The sequence below is a fragment of the Macaca nemestrina genome, chromosome 14, assembly GCF_043159975.1.
Source record: "Macaca nemestrina isolate mMacNem1 chromosome 14, mMacNem.hap1, whole genome shotgun sequence".
NCBI lineage: Eukaryota > Metazoa > Chordata > Mammalia > Primates > Cercopithecidae > Macaca > Macaca nemestrina.
The window spans coordinates 103,213,405-103,235,807 of NC_092138.1; positions in this window are offsets into that span (position 1 = coordinate 103,213,405).

A 22,403-nucleotide genomic window follows, 5' to 3' on the forward strand; every position below is an offset into this window, starting at 1 on the left:
CTGGAAAGAAGCTTCCTGAGAAACTGCTTAGTGTTCTGGTAATTCATCTCACAGAGTTACATCTGTATTTCGTGGATCTCTTTGCTAGCCTTATTTCTGTGGAATATGAGAACAGATATTTCGGATCCCTTTGAAGACTATAGGGCCAAAGGAATTATCCTCCGATAACAAAGAGAAAGAAGCTTTCTGAGAAACTACTTTTTTTCTGTGAAATCATCTCACAGAGTTAAAGCTTTCCCCTCAAGAAGCCTTTCGCTAAGACAGTTCTTGTGGAATTGGCAAAATGATATTTGCAAGCTCCTAGAGGGCTATGGTGAAAAAGGAAATATCCTCAGATGAAATCTGGAAAGAAGCTTCCTGAGAAACTGCTTAGTGTTCTGGTAATTCATCTCACAGAGTTACATCGGTATTTCGTGGATCTCTTTGCTAGCCTTCTTTCTGTGGAATCTGAGAACAGATATTTCGGATCCCTTTGAAGACTATAGGGCCAAAGGAAATATCCTCTGATAACAAAGAGAAAGAAGCTTTCTGAGAAACTTCTTTATGTTCTGTGAAATCATCTCACAGAGCTACAGCTTTCCCCTCAAGAAGCCTTTCGCTAAGACAGTTCTTGTGGAATTGGCAAAGTGATATTTGGAAGCCCTTAGAGGGCTATTGTGTAAAAGGAAATATCCTCAGATGAAATCTGGAAAGAAGCTTCCTGAGAAACTGCTTAGTTTTCTGTAAATTCATCTCACAGAGTTTCATCTGTTTTCCGTGGATCTCTTTGCTAGCCTTATTTCTGTGGAATCTGAGAACAGATATTTCGGATCCCTTTGAAGACCATAGGGCCAAAGGAAATATCCTCCGACAACAAAGAGAAAGAAGCTTTCTGAGAAACTTCTTTGTGTTCTGTGAAATCATCTCACAGAGTTACAGCTTTCCCCTCAAGAAGCCTTTCGCTAAGACAGTTCTTGTGGAATTGGCAAAGTGATATTTGGAAGCCCTTAGAGGGCTACGTTGAAAAAGGAAATATCCTCAGATGAAATCTGGAAAGAAGCTTCCTGAGAAACTGCTTAGTGTTCTGTTAATTCATATCACTGTGTTACATCTGTATTTCTTGGATCTCTTTGCTAGCCTTCTTTCTGTGGAATCTGAGAACAGATATTTCGGATCCCTTTGAAGACTATAGGGCCAATGGAAATATCCTCTGATAACAAAGAGAAAGAAGCTTTCTGAGAAACTTCTTTGTGTTCTGTGAAATCATCTCACAGAGTTACAGCTTTCCCCTCAAGAAGCCTTTCGCTAAGAAAGTTCTTCTGGAATTGACAAAGTGATATTTGGAAGCCCTTAGAGGGCTACGTTGAAAAAGGAAACATCCTGAGATGAAATCTGGAAAGAAGCTTCCTGAGAAACTGCTTAGTGTTCTGTTAATTCATTTCACCGAGTTACATCTGTATTTCGAGGATCTCTTTGCTAGCCTTATTTCTGTGAATTCTGAGAACAGATATTTCGTATCCCTTTGAAGACTATAGGTCCAAAGGAAATATCCTCCGATAACAAAGAGAAGGAAGCTTTCTGAGAAACTTCTTTGTGTTCTGTGAAATCATCTCACAGAGTTACAGCTTTCCCCTCAAGAAGCCATTCGCTAAGACAGTTCTTGTGGAATTGGCAAAGTGATATTTGGAAGCCCATAGAGGGCTAAGGTGAAAAAGGAAATATCCTCAGATGAAATCTGGAAAGTAGATTCCTGAGAAACTGCTTAGTGTTCTGTTAATTCATCTCACAGAGTTACATCTGTATTTCGTGGATCTCTTTGCTAGCCTTATTTCTGTGGAATCTGAGAACAGATAATTCGGATCCCTTTGAAGACTATAGGGCCAAAGGAAATAACCTCCGATAACAAAGAGAAAGAAGCTTTCTGAGAAACTTCTTTGTGTTCTGTGAAATCATCTCACAGAGTTACAGCTTTCCCCTCAAGAAGCCTTTCGCTAAGACAGTTCTTGTGGAATTGGCAAAGTGATATTTGGAAGCCCTTAGAGGGCTATGGTGAAAAAGGAAATATCCTCAGATGAAATCTGGAAAGAAGCTTCCTGAGAAACTGCTTAGTGTTCTGTTAATTCATCTCACAGAGTTACATGTGTATTTCTTGCATCTGTTTGCTAGCCTTATTTCTGTGGAATCTGAGAACAGATATTTTGGATCCCTTTAAAGACCATAGGGCCAAAGGAATTATCCTCCGATAACAAAGAGAAAGAAGCTTTCTGAGAAACTTCTTTGTGTTCTGTGAAATCATCTCACAGAGTTACTGCTTACCCCTCAGGAAGCCTTTCGCTAAAACATTTCTTGTGGAATTGGAAAAGGGATATTTGGGAGCCCTTAGAGGGCTCTGGTGAAAAAGGAAATATCCTCAGATGAAATCTGGGAAGAACCTTCCTGAGAAACTGCTTAGTATTCTGTTAATTCATCTCACAGAGTTACATCTGTATTTCGTGGATCTCTTTGCTAGCCTTCTTTCTGTGGAATATGAGAACAGATACTCGCATCCCTTTGAAGACTATAGAGCCAAAGGAAATATCCTCCGATAAAAAAGAGAAAGAAGTTTTCTGAGAAACTTCTTAGTGTTCTGTGAAATCATCTCACAGAGATACAGCTTTCACCTCAAGAAGCCTTTCGCTAACAAAGATCTTGTGGAATTGGCAAAGTGATATTTGGAAGCCCCTTGAGGGCTATGTTGTAAAAGGAAATATCCTCAGATGAAATCTGGAAAGAAGCTTCCTGAGAAACTGCTTAGTGTTCTGTTAATTCATCTCACAGACTTACATCTGTATTTCGTGGACCTCTTTGCTAGCCTTATTTCTGTGGAATCTGAGAACAGATATTTCGGATCCCTTTGAAGACCATAGGGCCAAAGGAAATATCCTCCGATAACAAAGAGAAAGAAGCTTTCTGAGAAACTTCTTTGTGTTCTGTGAAATCATCTCACAGAGTTACAGCTTTCCCCTCAAGAAGCCTTTCGCTAACAAAGATCTTGTGGATTGGCAATGTGATATTTGGAAGCCCAAAGAGGGCTATGGTGTAAAAGGAAATATCCTCAGATGAAATCTGGAAAGAAGATTCCTGAGAAACTGCTTACCGTTCTGTTAATTCATCTCACAGAGTTACATCTGTATTTCGTGGATCTCTTTGCTAGCCTTATTTCTGTGGAATATGAGAACAGATATTTCGGATCCCTTTGCAGACTGTAGGGCGAAAGGAAATATCCTCCGATTACAAAGAGAAAGAAGCTTTCTGAGAAACTTCGTTGTGTTCTGTGAAATCATCTCACAGATTTACAGGTTTCCCCTCAAGAAGCCTTTCGCTAAGACAGTTCTTGTGGAATTGGCAAAGTGATATTTGGAAGCCCTTAGAAGGCTATGGTGAAAAAGGAAATATTCTCAGAGGAAATCTGGAAAGAAGCTTCCTGAGAAACTGCTTAGTGTTCTGTTAATTCATCTCACAGAGTTACATCTGTATTTCGTGGATCTCTTTGCTAGCCTAATTTCTGTGGAATCTGAGAACAGATATTTCGGAACCCTTTGAAGAATATAGGGCCAAAGGAAATATCCTCCGATAACAAAGAGAAGAAGCTTTCTGAGAAACTTCTTTGTGTTCTGTGAAATCATCTCACAGAGTTACAGCTTTCCCCTCAAGAAGCCTTTCGCTAAGACAGTTCTTGTGGAATTGGCAAAGTGATATTTGGAAGCCCATAGAGGGCTATGGTGTAATAGGAAATATCCTCAGATTAAATCTGGAAAGAAGCTTCCTGAGAAACTGCTTAGTGTTCTGTTAATTCATCTCAGAGAGTTACATCTGTATTTCGTGGCTCTCTTTGCTAGCCTTATTTCTGTGGAATCTGAGAACTGATATTTCGGATCCCTTTGAAGAGTATAGGGCCAAAGGAAATATCCTCCGATAACAAAGAGAAAGAAGCTTTCTGAGAAACTTCTTTGAGTTCTGTGAAATCATCTCACAGAGTTACAGCTTTCCCCTCAAGAAGCCTTTCGCTAAGACAGTTCTTGTGGAATTGGCAAAGTGATAATTGGAAGCCCTTAGAGGGCTATGGTGAAAAAGGAAATATCCTCAGATGAAATCTGGAAAGAAGCTTCCTGAGAAATGCTTAGTATTCTGTTAATTCATCTCACAGAGTTACATCTGTATTTCTTGGATCTCTTTGCTAGCCTTATTACTGTGGAATCTGAGAACAGATATTTAGGATCCCCTTGAAGACTATAGGGACAAAGGAAATATCCTCCGATAACAAAGAGAAAGAAGCTTTCTGAGAAACTTCTTTGTGTTCTTTGAAATCATCTCACAGAGTTACAGCTTTCCCCTCAAGAAGCCTTTCGCTAAGACAGTTCTTGTGGAATTGGCAAAGTGATATTTGGAAGCCCCTAGAGGGCTATGGTGTAAAAGGAAATATCCTCAGATGAAATCTGGAAAGAAGCTTCCTGAGAAACTGCTTACTGTTCTGTTAATTTATCTCACAGAGTATCATCTGTATTTCGTGGATCTCTTTGCTAGCCTTATTTCTGTGGAATCTGAGAACAGATATTTCGGATCCCTTTGAAGACTATAGGGCCAAAGGAATTATCCTCCGATAACAAAGAGAAAGAAGCTTTCTGAGAAACTACTTTTTTTCTGTGAAATCGTCTCACAGAGTTAAAGCTTTCCCCTCAAGAAGCCTTTCGCTAAGACAGTTCTTGTGGAATTGGCAAAATGATATTTTTAAGCTCCTAGAGGGCTATGGTGAAAAAGGAAATATCCTCAGTTGAAATCTGGAAAGAAGCTTCCTGAGAAACTGCTTAGTGTTCTGGTAATTCATCTCACAGAGTTACATCTGTATTTCGTGGATCTCTTTGCTAGCCTTATTTCTGTGGAATATGAGAACAGATATTTCGGATCCCTTTGAAGACTATAGGGCCAAAGGAATTATCCTCCGATAACAAAGAGAAAGAAGCTTTCTGAGAAACTACTTTTTTTCTGTGAAATCATCTCACAGAGTTAAAGCTTTCCCCTCAAGAAGCCTTTCGCTAAGACAGTTCTTGTGGAATTGGCAAAATGATATTTGCAAGCTCCTAGAGGGCTATGGTGAAAAAGGAAATATCCTCAGATGAAATCTGGAAAGAAGCTTCCTGAGAAACTGCTTAGTGTTCTGGTAATTCATCTCACAGAGTTACATCGGTATTTCGTGGATCTCTTTGCTAGCCTTCTTTCTGTGGAATCTGAGAACAGATATTTCGGATCCCTTTGAAGACTATAGGGCCAAAGGAAATATCCTCTGATAACAAAGAGAAAGAAGCTTTCTGAGAAACTTCTTTATGTTCTGTGAAATCATCTCACAGAATTACAGCTTACCCCTCAAGAAGCCTTTCGCTAAGACAGTTTTTGTGGAATTGACAAAGTGATATTTGGAAGCCCATAGAGGGCTATTGTGTAAAAGGAAATATCCTCAGATGAAATCTGGAAAGAAGCTTCCTGAGAAACTGCTTAGTGTTCTGTTAATTCATCTCACGGAGTTACATCTGTATTTCATGGTTCTCTTTGCTAGCCTTGTTTCTGTGGAATCTGAGAACAGATATTTCGGATCCCTTTGAAGACCATAGGGCCAAAGGAAATATCCTCCGATAACAAAGAGAAAGAAGCTTTCTCAGAAACTTCTTTGTGTTCTGTGAAATCATCTCACAGAGTTACAGCTTTCCCCTCAAGAAGCCTTACGCTAACAAAGATCTTGTGGAATTGGCAAAGTGATATTTGGAAGCCCCTAGAGGGCTATGTTGTAAAAGGAAATATCCTCAGATGAAATCTGGAAAGAAGCTTCCTGAGAAACTGCTTAGTGTTCTGTTAATTCATCTCACAGAGTTACATCTGTATTTCGTGAACCTCTTTGCTAGCCTGATTTCTGTGGAATCTGAGAACAGATATTTCGGATCCCTTTGAAGACCATAGGGCCAAAGGAAATATCCTCCGATAACAAAGAGAAAGAAGCTTTCTGAGAAACTTCTTTGTGTTCTGTGAAATCATCTCACAGAGTTACAGCTTTCCCCTCAAGAAGCCTTTCGCTAACAAAGATCTTGTGGATTGGCAATGTGATATTTGGAAGCCCAAAGAGGGCTATGGTGTAAAAGGAAATATCCTCAGATGAAATCTGGAAAGAAGATTCCTGAGAAACTGCTTACTGTTCTGTTAATTCGTCTCACAGAGTTACATCTGTATTTCGTGGATCTCTTTGCTAGCCTTATTTCTGTGGAATCTGAGAACAGATATTTCGGATCCCTTTGCAGACTGTAGGGCGAAAGGAAATATCCTCCGATTACAAAGAGAAAGAAGCTTTCTGAGAAACTTCTTTGTGTTCTGTGAAATCATCTCACAGAGTTACAGGTTTCCCCTCAAGAAGCCTTTCGCTAAGACAGTTCTTGTGGAATTGGCAAAGTGATATTTGGAAGCCCTTAGAAGGCTATGGTGAAAAAGGAAATATCCTCAGATGAAATCTGGAAAGAAGCTTCCTGAGAAACTGCTTAGTGTTCTGTTAATTCATCTCACAGAGTTACATCTGTATTTCGTGGATCTCTTTGCTAGCCTCATTTCTGTGGAATCCGAGAACAGATATTTCGGAACCCTTTGAAGAATATAGGGCCAAAGGAAATATCCTCCGATAACAAAGAGAAAGAAGCTTTCTGAGAGACTTCTGTGGGTTCTGTGAAATCATCTCACAGAGTTACAGCTTTCCCCTCAAGAAGCCTTTCGCTAAGACAGTTCTTGTGGAATTGGCAAAGTGATATTTGGAAGCCACTAGAGGGCTATGGTGTAAAAGGAAATATCCTCAGATGAAATCTGGAAAGAAGCTTCCTGAGAAACTGCTTACTGTTCTGTTAATTTATCTCACAGAGTATCATCTGTATTTCGTGGATCTCTTTGCTAGCCTTGTTTCTGTGGAATCTGAGAACAGATATTTCGGATCCCTTTGAAGACTATAGGGCCAAAGGAATTATCCTCCGATAACAAAGAGAAAGAAGCTTTCTGAGAAACTACTTTTTTCTGTGAAATCATCTCACAGAGTTAAAGCTTTCCCCTCAAGAAGCCTTTCGCTAAGACAGTTCTTGTGGAATTGGCAAAATGATATTTGGAAGCTCCTAGAGGGCTATGGTGAAAAAGGAAATATCCTCAGTTGAAATCTGGAAAGAAGCTTCCTGAGAAACTGCTTAGTGTTCTGGTAATTCATCTCACAGAGTTACATCTGTATTTCGTGGATCTCTTTGCTAGCCTTCTTTCTGTGGAATCTGAGGACAGATACTTCGGATCCCTTTGAAGACCATAGGGCCAAAGGAAATATCCTCCGATAACAAAGAGAAAGAAGCTTTCTGAGAAACTTCTTTGTGTTCTGCGAAATCATCTCACAGAGTTACAGCTTTCCCCTCAAGAAGCCTTTCGCTAACAAATTTCTTGTGGAATTGGCAAATGATATTTGGAAGCCCATAGAGGACTATGGTGAAAAAGGAAATATCCTCAGATGAAATCTCGAAAGAAGCTTCCTGATAAACTGCTTACTATTCTGATTATTCATCTCACAGAGTTACATCTGTATTCCGTGGATTTCTTTGCTAGCCTTATTTCTGTGGAATCTGAGTACAGATATTTCGGATCCCTTTGCAGACTATAGGGCCAAAGGAAATATCCTCTGATAACAAAGAGAAAGAAGCTTTCTGAGAAACTTCTTTGTGTACTGTGAAATCATCTCACAGAGTTACAGGTTTCCCCTCAAGAAGCCTTTCGCTAAGACAGTTCTTGTGGAATTGGCAAAGTGATATTTGGAAGCCCTTAGAGGGCTACGGTGAAACTGCAAATATCCTCAGATGAAATCTGGAAAGAAGCTTCCTGAGAAATTGGTTGGTGTTCTGTTAATTCATCTCACAGGGTTACATCTGTATTTCGTGATTCTCTTTGCTAGCCTTATTTCTGTGGAATCTGAGAACCGATATTTCGGATCCGTTTGAAGACTATAGAGTCAAAGGAAATATCCTCCGATAACAAAGAGAAAGAAGCTTTCTGAGAATCTTCTTTGTGTTCTGTGAAATCATCTCACAGAGATACAGCTTCCCCCTCAAGAAGCCTTTCGCTAAGAAAGTTCTTGTGTAATTTGCAAAGTGATATTTGAAAGCCCAAAGAGGGCTATGGTGAAAAAGGAAATATCCTCAGATGAAATCTCGAAAGAAGCTTCCGGAGAAACTGCTTAGTGTTCTGTTAATTCACTTCACAGAGTTACATCTGTATTTCGTGGATCTCTTTGCTAGCCTTATTTCTGTGAATTCTGAGAACAGATATTTAGGATCCCCTTGAAGACTATAGGGCCAAAGGAAATATCCTCCGATAACAAAGAGAAAGAAGCTTTATGAGAAAGTTCTTTGTGTTCTGTGAAATCATCTCACAGAGTTACAGCTTTCCCTTCAAGAAGCCTTTCGCTAAGACAGTTCTTGTGGAATTGGCACAGTGATATTTGGAAGCCCATAGAGCGCTAAGGTGAAAAAGGAAATATCCTCAGATGAAATCTGGAAAGTAGATTCCTGAGAAACTGCTTAGTGTTCTGTTAATTCATCTCACAGAGTTACATCTGTATTTCGTGGATCTCTTTGCTAGCCTTATTTCTGTGGAATCTGAGAACAGATATTTCGAATCCCTTTGAAGACTATGGGGCCAAAGGAAATAACCTCCGATAACAAAGAGAAAGAAGCTTTCTGAGAAACTTCTTTGTGTTCTGTGAAATCATCTCACTGGGTTACAGCTTTCCCCTCAAGACGCCTTTCGCTAGGAAAGTTCTTGTGGAATTGGCAAAGTGATATTTGGAAGCCCAAAGAGGGCTATGGTGAAAAAGGAAATATTCTCAGATGAAATCTGGAAAGAAGCTTCCTGAGAAACTGCTTAGTGTTCTGTAAATTCATTTCACAGAGTTATATCTGTATTTCGTGGTTCTCTTTGCTAGCCTTATTTCTGTGGAATCTGAGATCAGATATTTTGGATCCCTTTGAAGACTATAGGGCCAAAGGAAATATCCTCCGATAACAAAGAGAAAGAAGCTTTCTGAGAAACCTCTTTGTGTTCTGTGAAATCATCTCACAGAGTTACAGGTTTCCCCTCAAAAGCCTTTCGCTAAGACAGTTCTTGTGGAGTTGGCAAAGTGATATTTGGAAGCCCTCAGAGGGCTACGGTGAAAAAGTATATATCCTCAGATGAAATCTGGAAAGAAGCTTCCTGAGAAACTGGTAAGTGTTCTGTTAATTCATCTCACAGAGTTACATCTGTATTTCGTGGATCTATATGCTAGCCTTATTTCTGTGGAATCTGAGAACAGATATTTCGGATCCATTTGAAGACTATAGGGCCAAAGGAAATATCCTCCGATAACAAAGAGAAAGAAGCTTTCTGAGAAACTACTTTTTTTCTGTGAAATCATCTCACAGAGTTACAGCTTTCCCCTCAAGAAGCCTTTAGCTAAGACAGTTCTTGTGGAATTGGCAAAATGATATTTGGAAGCCCCTAGAGGGCTGTGGTGAAAAAGGAAATATCCTCAGTTGAAATCTGGAAAGAAGCTTCCTGAGAAACTGCTTAGTGTTCTGGTAATTCATCTCACAGAGTTACATCTGTATTTCGTAGATTTCTTTGCTAGCCTTCTTTCTGTGGAATCTGAGAACAGATAATTCGGATCCCTTTGAAGACTATAGGGCCAATGGAAATATCCTCTGATAACAAAGAGAAAGAAGCTTTCTGAGAAACTTCTTTATGTTCTGTGAAATCATCTCACAGAGCTACAGCTTTCCCCTCAAGAAGCCTTTCGCTAAGACAGTTCTTGTGGAATTGGCAAAGTGATATTTGGAAGCCCTTAGAGGGCTATTGTGTAAAAGGAAAAATCCTCAGATGAAATCTGGAAAGAAGCTTCCTGAGAAACCTCTTAGTTTTCTGTAAATTCATCTCACAGAGTTACATCTGTTTTCCGTGGATCTCTTTGCTAGCCTTATTTCTGTGGAATCTGAGAACAGATATTTCGGATCCCTTTGAAGACCATAGGGCCAAAGGAAATATCCTCCGACAACAAAGAGAAAGAAGCTTTCTGAGAAACTTCTTTGTGTTCTGTGAAATCATCTCACAGAGTTACAGCTTTCCCCTCAAGAAGCCTTTCGCTAAGACAGTTCTTGTGGAATTGGCAAAGTGATATTTGGAAGCCCTTAGAGGGCTACGTTGAAAAAGGAAATATCCTCAGATGAAATCTGGAAAGACGCTTCCTGAGAAACTGCTTAGTTTTCTGTTAATTCATATCACTGTGTTACATCTGTATTTCTTGGATCTCTTTGCTAGCCTTCTTTCTGTGGAATCTGAGAACAGATATTTCGGATCCCTTTGAAGACTATAGGGCCAATGGAAATATCCTCTGATAACAAAGAGAAAGAAGCTTTCTGAGAAACCTCTTTATGTTCTGTGAAATCATGTCACAGAGCTACATCTTTCCCCTCAAGAATCCTTTCGCTAAGACAATTCTTGTGGAATTGGCAAAGTGATATTTGGAAGCCCATAGAGGGCTATTGTGTAAAAGGAAATATCCTCAGATGAAATCTGGAAAGAAGCTTCCTAAGAAACTGCTTAGTTTTCTGTAAATTCATCTCACAGAGTTACATCTGTATTTCGTGGATCTCTTTGCTCGCCTTATTTCTGTGGAATCTGAGAACAGATATTTCGGATCCCTTTGAAGACCATAGGGCCAAAGGAAATATCCTCCGACAACAAAGAGAAAGAAGCTTTCTGAGAAACTTCTTTGTGTTCTGTGAAATCATCTCACAGAGTTACAGCTTTCCCCTCAAGAAGCCTTTCGCTAAGAAAGTTCTTCTGGAATTGACAAAGTGATATTTGGAAGCCCTTAGAGGGCTACGTTGAAAAAGGAAATATCCTGAGATGAAATCTGGAAAGAAATTTCCTGAGAAACTGCTTAGTGTTCTGTTAATTCATTTCACCGAGTTACATCTGTATTTCGTGGATCTCTTTGCTAGCCTTATTTCTGTGAATTCTGAGAACAGATATTTCGTATCCCTTTGAAGACTATAGGTCCAAAGGAAATATCCTCCGATAACAAAGAGAAAGAAGCTTTCTGAGAAACTTCTTTGTGTTCTGTGAAATCATCTCACAGAGTTACAGCTTTCCCCTCAAGAAGCCTTTCGCTAAGACAGTTCTTGTGGAATTGGCAAAGTGATATTTGGAAGCCCATAGAGGGATGGTGAAAAAGGAAATATCCTCAGATGAAATCTGGAAAGTAGATTCCTGAGAAACTGCTTAGTTTTCTGTTAATTCATCTCACAGAGTTACATCTGTATTTCGTGGATCTCTTTGCTAGCCTTATTTCTGTGGAATCTGAGAACAGATAATTCGGATCCCTTTGAAGACTATAGGGCCAAAGGAAATAACCTCCGATAACAAAGAGAAAGAAGCTTTCTGAGAAACTTCTTTGTGTTCTGTGAAATCATCTCACAGAGTTACAGCTTTCCCCTCAAGAAGACTTTCGCTAAGACAGTTCTTGTGGAATTGGCAAAGTGATATTTGGAAGCCCTTAGAGGGCTATGGTGAAAAAGGAAATATCCTCAGATGAAATCTGGAAAGAAGCTTCCTGAGAAACTGCTTAGTGTTCTGTTAATTCATCTCACAGAGTTACATGTGTATTTCTTGCATCTGTTTGCTAGCCTTATTTCTGTGGAATCTGAGAACGGATATTTTGGATCCCTTTAAAGACCATAGGGCCAAAGGAATTATCCTCCGATAACAAAGAGAAAGAAGCTTTCTGAGAAACTTCTTTGTGTTCTGTGAAATCATCTCACAGAGTTACTGCTTACCCCTCAGGAAGCCTTTCGCTAAGACATTTCTTGTGGAATTGGCAAAGGGATATTTGGGAGCCCTTAGAGGGCTCTGGTGAAAAAGGAAATATCCTCAGATGAAATCTGGGAAGAACCTTCCTGAGAAACTGCTTAGTATTCTGTTAATTCATCTCACAGAGTTACATCTGTATTTCGTGGATCTCTTTGCTAGCCTTCTTTCTGTGGAATCTGAGAACAGATATTTCGCATCCCTTTGAAGACTATAGAGCCAAAGGAAATATCCTCCGATAAAAAAGAGAAAGAAGTTTTCTGAGAAACTTCTTAGTGTTCTGTGAAATCATCTCACAGAGATACAGCTTTCCTCTCAAGAAGCCTTTCGCTAAGACAGTTCTTGTGGAATTGGCAAAGTGATATTTGGAAGCCCATAGAGGGCTCTGTTGAAAAAGAAAATATCCTCAGATGAAATCTGGATAGAAGCTTCCTGAGAAGCTGCTTAGTGCTCTGTTAATTCATCTCACAGAGTTACATCTGTATTTCGTGGATCTCTTTGCTAGCCTTATTTCTGTGGAATCTGAGAACAGATATTTCGGATCCCTTTGAAGACCATAGGGCCAAAGGAAATATCCTCCGATAACAAAGAGAAAGAAGCTTTCTGAGAAACTTCTTTGTGTTCTGTGAAATCATCTCACAGAGTTACAGCTTTCCCCTCAAGAAGCCTTTCCCTAACAAAGATCTTGTGGAATTGGCAAAGTGATATTTGGAAGCCCCTAGAGGGCTATGTGGTAAAAGGAAATATCCTCAGATGAAATCTGGAAAGAAGTTTCCTGAGAAACTGCTTAGTGTTCTGTTAATTCATCTCACAGACTTACATCTGTATTTCGTGGACCTCTTTGCTAGCCTTATTTCTGTGGAATCTGAGAACAGATATTTCGGATCCCTTTGAAGACCATAGGGCCAAAGGAAATATCCTCCGATAACAAAGAGAAAGAAGCTTTCTGGGAAACTTCTTTGTGTTCTGTGAAATCATCTCACAGAGTTACAGCTTTCCCCTCAAGAAGCCTTTCGCTAACAAAATCTTGTGGATTGGCAATGTGATATTTGGAAGCCCAAAGAGGGCTATGGTGTAAAAGGAAATATCCTCAGATGAAATCTGGAAAGAAGATTCCTGAGAAACTGCTTACTGTTCTGTTAATTCATCTCACAGAGTTACATCTGTATTTCGTGGATCTCTTTGCTAGCCTTATTTCTGTGGAATATGAGAACAGATATTTTGGATCCCTTTGCAGACTGTAGGGCGAAAGGAAATATCCTCCGATTACAAAGAGAAAGAAGCTTTCTGAGAAACTTCTTTGTGTTCTGTGAAATCATCTCACAGAGTTACAGGTTTCCCCTCAAGAAGCCTTTCGCTAAGACAGTTCTTGTGGAATTGGCAAAGTGATATTTGGAAGCCCTTAGAAGGCTATGGTGAAAAAGGTAATATTCTCAGAGGAAATCTGGAAAGAAGCTTCCTGAGAAACTGCTTAGTGTTCTGTTAATTCATCTCACAGAGTTACATCTGTATTTCGTGGATCTCTTTGCTAGCCTCATTTCTGTGGAATCTGAGAACAGATATTTCGCAACCCTTTGAAGAATATAGGGCCAAAGGAAATATCCTCCGATAACAAAGAGAAGAAGCTTTCTGAGAAACTTCTTTGTGTTCTGTGAAATCATCTCACAGAGTTACAGCTTTCCCCTCAAGAAGCCTTTCGCTAAGACAGTTCTTGTGGAATTGGCAAAGTGATATTTGGAAGGCCATAGAGGGCTATGGTGTAATAGGAAATATCCTCAGATGAAATCTGGAAAGAAGCTTCCTGAGAAACTGCTTAGTGTTCTGTTAATTCATCTCACAGAGTTACATCTGTATTTCTTGGATCTCTTTTCTAGCCTTATTACTGTGGAATCTGAGAACAGATATTTAGGATCCCCTTGAAGACTATAGGGACAAAGGAAATATCCTCCGATAACAAAGAGAAAGAAGCTTTCTGAGAAACTTCTTTGTGTTCTTTGAAATCATCTCACAGAGTTACAGCTTTCCCCTCAAGAAGCCTTTCGCTAAGACAGTTCTTGTGGAATTGGCAAAGTGATATTTGGAAGCCCCTAGAGGGCTATGGTGTAAAAGTAAATATCCTCAGATGAAATCTGGAAAGAAGCTTCCTGAGAAACTGCTTACTGTTCTGTTAATTTATCTCACAGAGTATCATCTGTATTTCGTGGATCTCTTTGCTAGCCTTATTTCTGTGGAATCTGAGAACAGATATTTCGGATCCCTTTGAAGACTAGAGGGCCAAAGGAATTATCCTCCGATAACAAAGAGAAAGAAGCTTTCTGAGAAACTACTTTTTTTCTGTGAAATCATCTCACAGAGTTAAAGCTTTCCCCTCAAGAAGCCTTTCGCTAAGACAGTTCTTGTGGAATTGGCAAAATGATATTTTTAAGCTCCTAGAGGGCTATGGTGAAAAAGGAAATATCCTCAGTTGAAATCTGGAAAGAAGCTTCCTTAGAAACTGCTTAGTGTTCTGGTAATTCATCTCACAGAGTTACATCTGTATTTCGTGGATCTCTTTGCTAGCCTTATTTCTGTGGAATCTGAGAACAGATATTTCGGATCCCTTTGAAGACTATAGGGCCAAAGGAATTATCCTCCGATAACAAAGAGAAAGAAGCTTTCTGAGAAACTACTTTTTTTCTGTGAAATCATCTCACAGAGTTAAAGCTTTCCCCTCAAGAAGCCTTTCGCTAACACAGTTCTTGTGGAATTGGCAAAATGATATTTGGAAGCTCCTAGAGGGCTATGGTGAAAAAGGAAATATCCTCAGTTGAAATCTGGAAAGAAGCTTCCTGAGAAACTGCTTAGTGTTCTGGTAATTCATCTCACAGAGTTACATCTGTATTTCGTGGATCTCTTTGCTAGCCTTCTTTCTGTGGAATCTGAGAACAGATATTTCGGATCCCTTTGAAGACTATAGGGCCAAAGGAAATATCCTCTGATAACAAAGAGAAAGAAGCTTTCTGAGAAACTTCTTTATGTTCTGTGAAATCATCTCACAGAATTACAGCTTACCCCTCAAGAAGCCTTTCGCTAAGACAGTTTTTGTGGAATTGACAAAGTGATATTTGGAAGCCCATAGAGGGCTATTGTGTAAAAGGAAATATCCTCAGATGAAATCTGGAAAGAAGCTTCCTGAGAAACTGCTTAGTGTTCTGTTAATTCATCTCACGGAGTTACATCTGTATTTCATGGTTCTCTTTGCTAGCCTTGTTTCTGTGGAATCTGAGAACAGATATTTCGGATCCCTTTGAAGACCATAGGGCCAAAGGAAATATCCTCCGATAACAAAGAGAAAGAAGCTTTCTGAGAAACTTCTTTGTGTTCTGCGAAATCATCTCACAGAGTTACAGCTTTCCCCTCAAGAAGCCTTTCGCTAAGACAGTTCTTGTGGAATTGGCAAAGTGATATTTGGAAGCCCTTAGAGGGCTATGGTGAAAAAGGAAATATCCTCAGATGAAATCTGGAAAGAAGCTTCCTGAGAAACTGCTTAGTGTTCTGTTAATTCATCTCACGTAGTTACATGTGTATTTCTTGAATCTGTTTGCTAGCCTTATTTCTGTGGTATCTGAGAACAGATATTTTGGATCCCTTTAAAGACCATAGGGCCAAAGGAATTATCCTCCGATAACAAAGAGAAAGAAGCTTTCTGAGAAACTTCTTTGTGTTCTGTGAAATCATCTCACAGAGTTACTGCTTACCCCTCAGGAAGCCTTTCGCTAAGACAGTTCTTGTGGAATTGGCAAAGGGATATTTGGGAGCCCTTAGAGGGCTACGTTGAAAAAGGAAATATCCTCAGATGAAATCTGGGAAGAACCTTCCTGAGAAACTGCTTAGTATTCTGTTAATTCATCTCACAGAGTTATATCTGTATTTCGTGGATCTCTTTGCTAGCCTTCTTTCTGTGGAATCTGAGAACAGATATTTCGCATCCCTTTGAAGACTATAGAGCCAAAGGAAATATCCTCCGATAAAAAAGAGAAAGAAGTTTTCTGAGAAACTTCTTAGTGTTCTGTGAAATCATCTCACAGAGATACAGCTTTCCCCTCAAGAAGCCTTTCGCTAAGACAGTTCTTGTGGAATTCGCAAAGTGATATTTGGAAGCCCATAGAGGGCTCTGGTGAAAAAGGAAATATCCTCAGATGAAATCTGGATAGAAGCTTCCTGAGAAGCTGCTTAGTGCTCTGCTAATTGATCTCACAGAGTTACATCTGTATTTCGTGGATCTCTTTGCTAGCCTTATTTCTGTGGAATCTGAGAACAGATATTTCGGATCCCTTTGAAGACCATAGGGCCAAAGGAAATATCCTCCGATAGCAAAGAGAAAGAAGCTTTCTGAGAAACTTCTTTGTGTTCTGTGAAATCATCTCACAGAGTTACAGCTTTCCCCTCAAGAAGCCTTACGCTAACAAAGATCTTGTGGAATTGGCAAAGTGATATTTGGAAGCCCCAAGAGGGCTATGTTGTAAAAGGAAATATCCTCAGATGAAATCTGGAAAGAAGCTTCCTGAGAAACTGCTTAGTGTTCTGTTAATTCATCTCACAGAGTTACATCTGTATTTCGTGGACCTCTTTGCTAGCCTGATTTCTGTGGAATCTGAGAACAGATATTTCGGATCCCTTTGAAGACCATAGGGCCAAAGGAAATATCCTCCGATAACAAAGAGAAAGAAGCTTTCTGAGAAACTTCTTTGTGTTCTGTGAAATCATCTCACAGAGTTACAGCTTTCCCCTCAAGAAGCCTTTCGCTAACAAAGATCTTGTGGATTGGCAATGTGATATTTGGAAGCCCAAAGAGGGCTATGGTGTAAAAGGAAATATCCTCAGATGAAATCTGGAAAGAAGATTCCTGAGAAACTGCTTACTGTTCTGTTAATTCGTCTCACAGAGTTACATCTGTATTTCGTGGATCTCTTTGCTAGCCTTATTTCTGTGGAATCTGAGAACAGATATTTCGGATCCCTTTGCAGACTGTAGGGCGAAAGGAAATATCCTCCGATTACAAAGAGAAAGAAGCTTTCTGAGAAACTTCTTTGTGTTCTGTGAAATCATCTCACAGAGTTACAGGTTTCCCCTCAAGAAGCCTTTCGCTAAGACAGTTCTTGTGGAATTGGCAAAGTGATATTTGGAAGCCCTTAGAAGGCTATGGTGAAAAAGGAAATATCCTCAGATGAAATCTGGAAAGAAGCTTCCTGAGAAACTGCTTAGTGTTCTGTTAATTCATCTCAGAGAGTTACATCTGTATTTCGTGGCTCTCTTTGCTAGCCTTATTTCTGTGGAATCTGAGAACAGATATTTCGGATCCCTTTGAAGAGTATAGGGCCAAAGGAAATATCCTCCGATAACAAAGAGAAAGAAGCTTTCTGAGAAACTTCTTTGAGTTCTGTGAAATCATCTCACAGAGTTACAGCTTTCCCCTCAAGAAGCCTTTCGCTAAGACAGTTCTTGTGGAATTGGCAAAGTGATAATTGGAAGCCCTTAGAGGGCTATGGTGAAAAAGGAAATATCCTCAGATGAAATCTGGAAAGAAGCTTCTTGAGAAACTGCTTACTGTTCTGTTAATTCATCTCACTGAGTTACATCTGTATTTCGTGGATCTCTTTGTTGGCCTTATTTATCTGGAATCTGAGAACAGATATTTCGGATCCCTTTGAAGACTATAGGAACAAAGGAAATATCCTCCGATAACAAAGAGAAAGAAGCTTTCTGAGAAACTTCTTTGTGTTCTGTGAAATCATCTCACAGAATTACAGCTTTCCCCTCAAGAAGCCTTTCGCTAAGACAGTTCTTGTGGAATTGGCAAAGTGATTTTTGGAAGGCCCTAGAGGGCTATTGTGTAAAAGGAAATATCCTCAGATGAAATCTGGAAAGAAGCTTCCTGAGAAACTGCTTAGTTTTCTGTAAATTCATCTCACAGAGTTACATCTGTATTCCGTGGATCTCTTTGCGAGCCTTATTTCTGTGGAATCTGAGAACAGATATTTCGGATCCCTTTGAAGACCATAAGGCCAAAGGAAATATCCTCCGACAACAAAGAGAAAGAAGCTTTCTGAGAAACTTCTTTGTGTTCTGTGAAATCATCTCACAGAGTTACAACTTTCCCCTCAAGAAACCTTTCGCTAAGACAGTTCTTGTGGAATTGGCAAAGTGATATTTGGAAGCCCTTAGAGGGCTACGATGAAAAAGGAAATATCCTCAGATGAAATCTGGAAAGAAGCTTCCTGAGAAACTGCTTAGTGTTAAGTTAATTCATATCACTGTGTTACATCTGTATTTCGTGGATCTCTTTGCTAGCCTTCTTTCTGTGGAATCTGAGAACAGATATTTCGGATCCCTTTGAAGACTATAGGGCCAATGGAAATATCCTCTGATAACAAAGAGAAAGAAGCTTTCTGAGAAACTTCTTTATGTTCTGTGAAATCATCTCACAGAGCTACAGCTTTCCCCTCAAGAAGCCTTTCGCTAAGACAGTTCTTGTGGAATTGGCAAAGTGATATTTGGAAGCCCTTAGAGGGCTATTGTGTAAAAGGAAATATCCTCAGATGAAATCTGGAAAGAAGCTTCCTAAGAAACTGCTTAGTTTTCTGTAAATTCATCTCACAGAGTTACATCTGTATTTCGTGGATCTCTTTGCTAGCCTTATTTCTGTGGAATCTGAGAACAGATATTTCGGATCCCTTTGAAAACCATAGGGCCAAAGGAAATATCCTCCGACAACAAAGAGAAAGAAGCTTTCTGAGAAACTTCTTTGTGTTCTGTGAAATCATCTCACAGAGTTACAGCTTTCCCCTCAAGAAGCCTTTCGCTAAGACAGTTTTTGTGGAATTGACAAAGTGATATTTGGAAGCCCTTAGAGGGCTACGTTGAAAAAGGAAATATCCTCAGATGAAATCTGGAAAGAAGCTTCCTGAGAAACTGCTTAGTGTTCTGTTAATTCATATCACTGTGTTACATCTGTATTTCGCGGATCTCTTTGCTAGCCTTCTTTCTGTGGAATCTGAGAACAGATATTTCGGATCCCTTAGAAGACTATAGGGCCAAAGGAAATGTCCTCCGATAACAAAGAGAAAGAAGCTTTCTGAGAAACTTCTTTGTGTTCTGTGAAATCATCTCACAGAGTTACAGCTTTCCCCTCAAGAAGCCTTTCGCTAAGAAAGTTCTTGTGGAAATGGCAAAGTGATATTTGGAAGCCCAAAGAGGGCTATGGTGAAAAAGGAAATATTCTCAGATGAAATCTCGAAAGAAGCACCGTGAGAAACTGCTTAGTGTTCTGTTAATTCATCTCACAGAGTTACATCTGTATTTCGTGGATCTCTTTGCTAGCCTTATTTTTGTGGAATCTGAAAACAGATATTTCGGATCCCTTTGAAGACTACAGGGCCAAAGGAAATATCCTCTGATAACAAAGAGAAAGAAGCTTTCTCAGAAACTTCTTTGTGTTCACTGAAATCATCTCACAGAGTTACAGCTTTCCCCTCAAGAAGCCTTTCGCTAGGACAGTTCTTGTGGAATTGGCAAAGTGATATTTGGAAGCCCTTAGAGGGCTACGGTGAAACTGGAAATATCCTCAGATGAAATCTGGAAAGAAGCTTCCTGAGAAAATGGTTGGTGTTCTGTTAAATCATCTCACAGGGTTACATCTGTATTTCGTGGATCTCTTTGCTAGCCTTATTTCTGTGGAATCTGAGAACCGATATTTCGGATCCGTTTGAAGACTATAGAGTCAAAGGAAATATCCTCCGATAACAAAGAGAAAGAATCTTTCTGAGAATCTTCTTTGTGTTCTGTGAAATCTTCTCACAGAGATACTGCTTTCCCCCCAAGAAGCCTTTCGCTAGAAAGTTCTTGTGAAATTGGCAAAGTGATATTTGAAAGCCCAAAGAGGGCTATGGTGAAAAAGAAAATATCCTCAGATGAAATCTGGAAAGAAGCTTCCGGAGAAACTGCTTAGTGTTCTGTTAATTCATTTCACAGAGTTACATCTGTATTTCGTGGATCTCTTTGCTAGCCTTATTACTGTGAATTCTGAGAACAGATATTTCGGATCCCTTTGAAGACTATAGGGCCAAAGGAAATATCCTCCGATAACAAAGAGAAAGAAGCTTTCTGAGAAACTTCTTTGTGTTCTGTGAAATCATCTCACAGAGTTACAGCTTTCCCCTCAAGAAGCCTTTCGCTGAGACAGTTCTTGTGGAATTGGAAAAGTGATATTTGGAAGCCCATAGAGGGCTAAGGTGAAAAAGGAAATATCCTCAGATGAAATCTGGAAAGTAGATTCCTGAGAAACTGCTTAGTGTTCTGTTAATTCATCTCACAGAGTTACATCTGTATTTCGTGGATCTCTTTGCTAGCCTTATTTCTGTGGAATCTGAGAACAGATAATTCGGATCCCTTTGAAGACTATAGGGCCAAAGGAAATAACCTCCGATAACAAAAAGAAAGAAGTTTCTGAGAAACTTCTTTGTGTTCTGTGAAATCATCTCACTGGGTTACAGCTTTCCCCTCAAGAAGCCTTTCGCTAAGAAAGTTCTTGTGGAATTGGCAAAGTGATATTTGGAAGCCCAAAGAGGGCTATGGTGAAAAAGGAAATATTCTCAGATGAAATCTGGAAAGAAGCTTCCTGAGAAACTGCTTAGTGTTCTGTAAATTCATTTCACAGAGTTACATCTGTACTTCGTGGATCTCTTTGCTAGCCTTATTTCTGTGGAATCTAAGAACAGATATTTTGGATCCCTTTGAAGACTATAGGGAAAAAGGAAATATCCTCCGATAACAAAGAGAAAGAAGCTTTCTGAGAAACTTCTTTGTGTTCTGTGAAATCATCTCACAGAGTTACAGGTTTCCCCTCAAGAAGCCTTTCGCTAAGACACTTCTTGTGGAGTTGGCAAAGTGATATTTGAAAGCCCTTAGAGGGCTACGGTGAAAAAGGAAATATCCTCAGATGAAATCTGGAAAGAAGCTTCCTGAGAAACTGGTTAGTGTTCTGTTAATTCATCTCACAGAGTTACATCTGTATTTCGTGGATCTCTTTGCTACCCTTATTTCTGTGGAATCTGAGAAAAGATATTTCGGATCCATTTGAAGACTATAGGGCCAAAGGAAATATCCTCCGATAACAAAGAGAAAGAAGCTTTCTGAGAAACTACTTTTTTTTTGTGAAATCACCTCACAGAGTTACAGCTTTCCCCTCAAGAATCCTTTCGCTAAGACAGTTCTTGTGGAATTGGCAAAATGATATTTGGAAGCCCCTAGAGGGCTATGGTGAAAAAGTAAATATCCTCAGTTGAAATCTGGAAAGAAGCTTCCTGAGAAACTGCTTAGTGTTCTGGTAATTCATCTCACAGAGTTACATCTGTATTTCGTAGATCTCTTTGCTAGCCTTCTTTCTGTGGAATCTGAGAACAGATATTTCGGATCCCTTTGAAGACTATAGGGCCAATGGAAATATCCTCTGAAAACAAAGAGAAAGTAGCTTTCTGAGAAACTTCTTTATGTTCTGTGAAATCATCTCACAGAGCTACAGCTTTCCCCTCAAAAAGCCTTTCGGTAAGACAGTTCTTGTGGAAATGGCAAAGTGATATTTCGAAGCCCATAGAGGGCTATTGTGTAAAAGGAAATATCCTCTGATGAAATCTGGAAAGAAGCTTCCGGAGAAACTGCTTAGTTTTCTGTAAATTCATCTCACAGAGTTACATCTGTATTCCGTGGATCTCTTTGCTAGCCTTATTTCTGTGGAATCTGAGAACAGATATTTCGGATCCCTTTGAAGACCATAGGGCCAAAGGAAATATCCTCGGACAACAAAGTGAAAGAAGCTTTCTGAGAAACTTCTTTGTGTTCTGTGAAATCATCTCACAGAGTTACAGGTTTCCCCTCAAGAAGCCTTTCGCTAAGACAGTTCTTGTGGAGTTGGCAAAGTGATATTTGGAAGCCCTTAGAGGGCTATGGTGAAAAAGGAAATATCCTCAGATGAAATCTGGAAAGAAGCTTCCTGAGAAACTGGTTAGTGTTCTGTTAATTCATCTCACAGAGTTACATCTGTATTTCTTGGATCTCTTTGCTACCCTTATTTCTGTGGAATCTGAGAACAGATATTTCGGATCCATTTGAAGACTATAGGGCCAAAGGAAATATCCTCCGATAACAGAGAGAAAGAAGCTTTCTGAGAAACTACTTTTTTTCTGTGAAATCATCTCACAGAGTTACAGCTTTCCCCTCAAGAAGCCTTTCGATAAGACAGTTCTTGTGGAATTGGCAAAATGATATTTGGAAGCCCCTAGAGGGCAAGGTGAAAAAGTAAATATCCTCAGTTGAAATCTGGAAAGAAGGTTCCTGAGAAACTGCTTAGTGTTCTGGTAATTCATCTCACAGAGTTACATCTGTATTTCGTAGATCTCTTTGCTAGCCTTCTTTCTGTGGAATCTGAGAACAGATATTTCGGATCCCTTTGA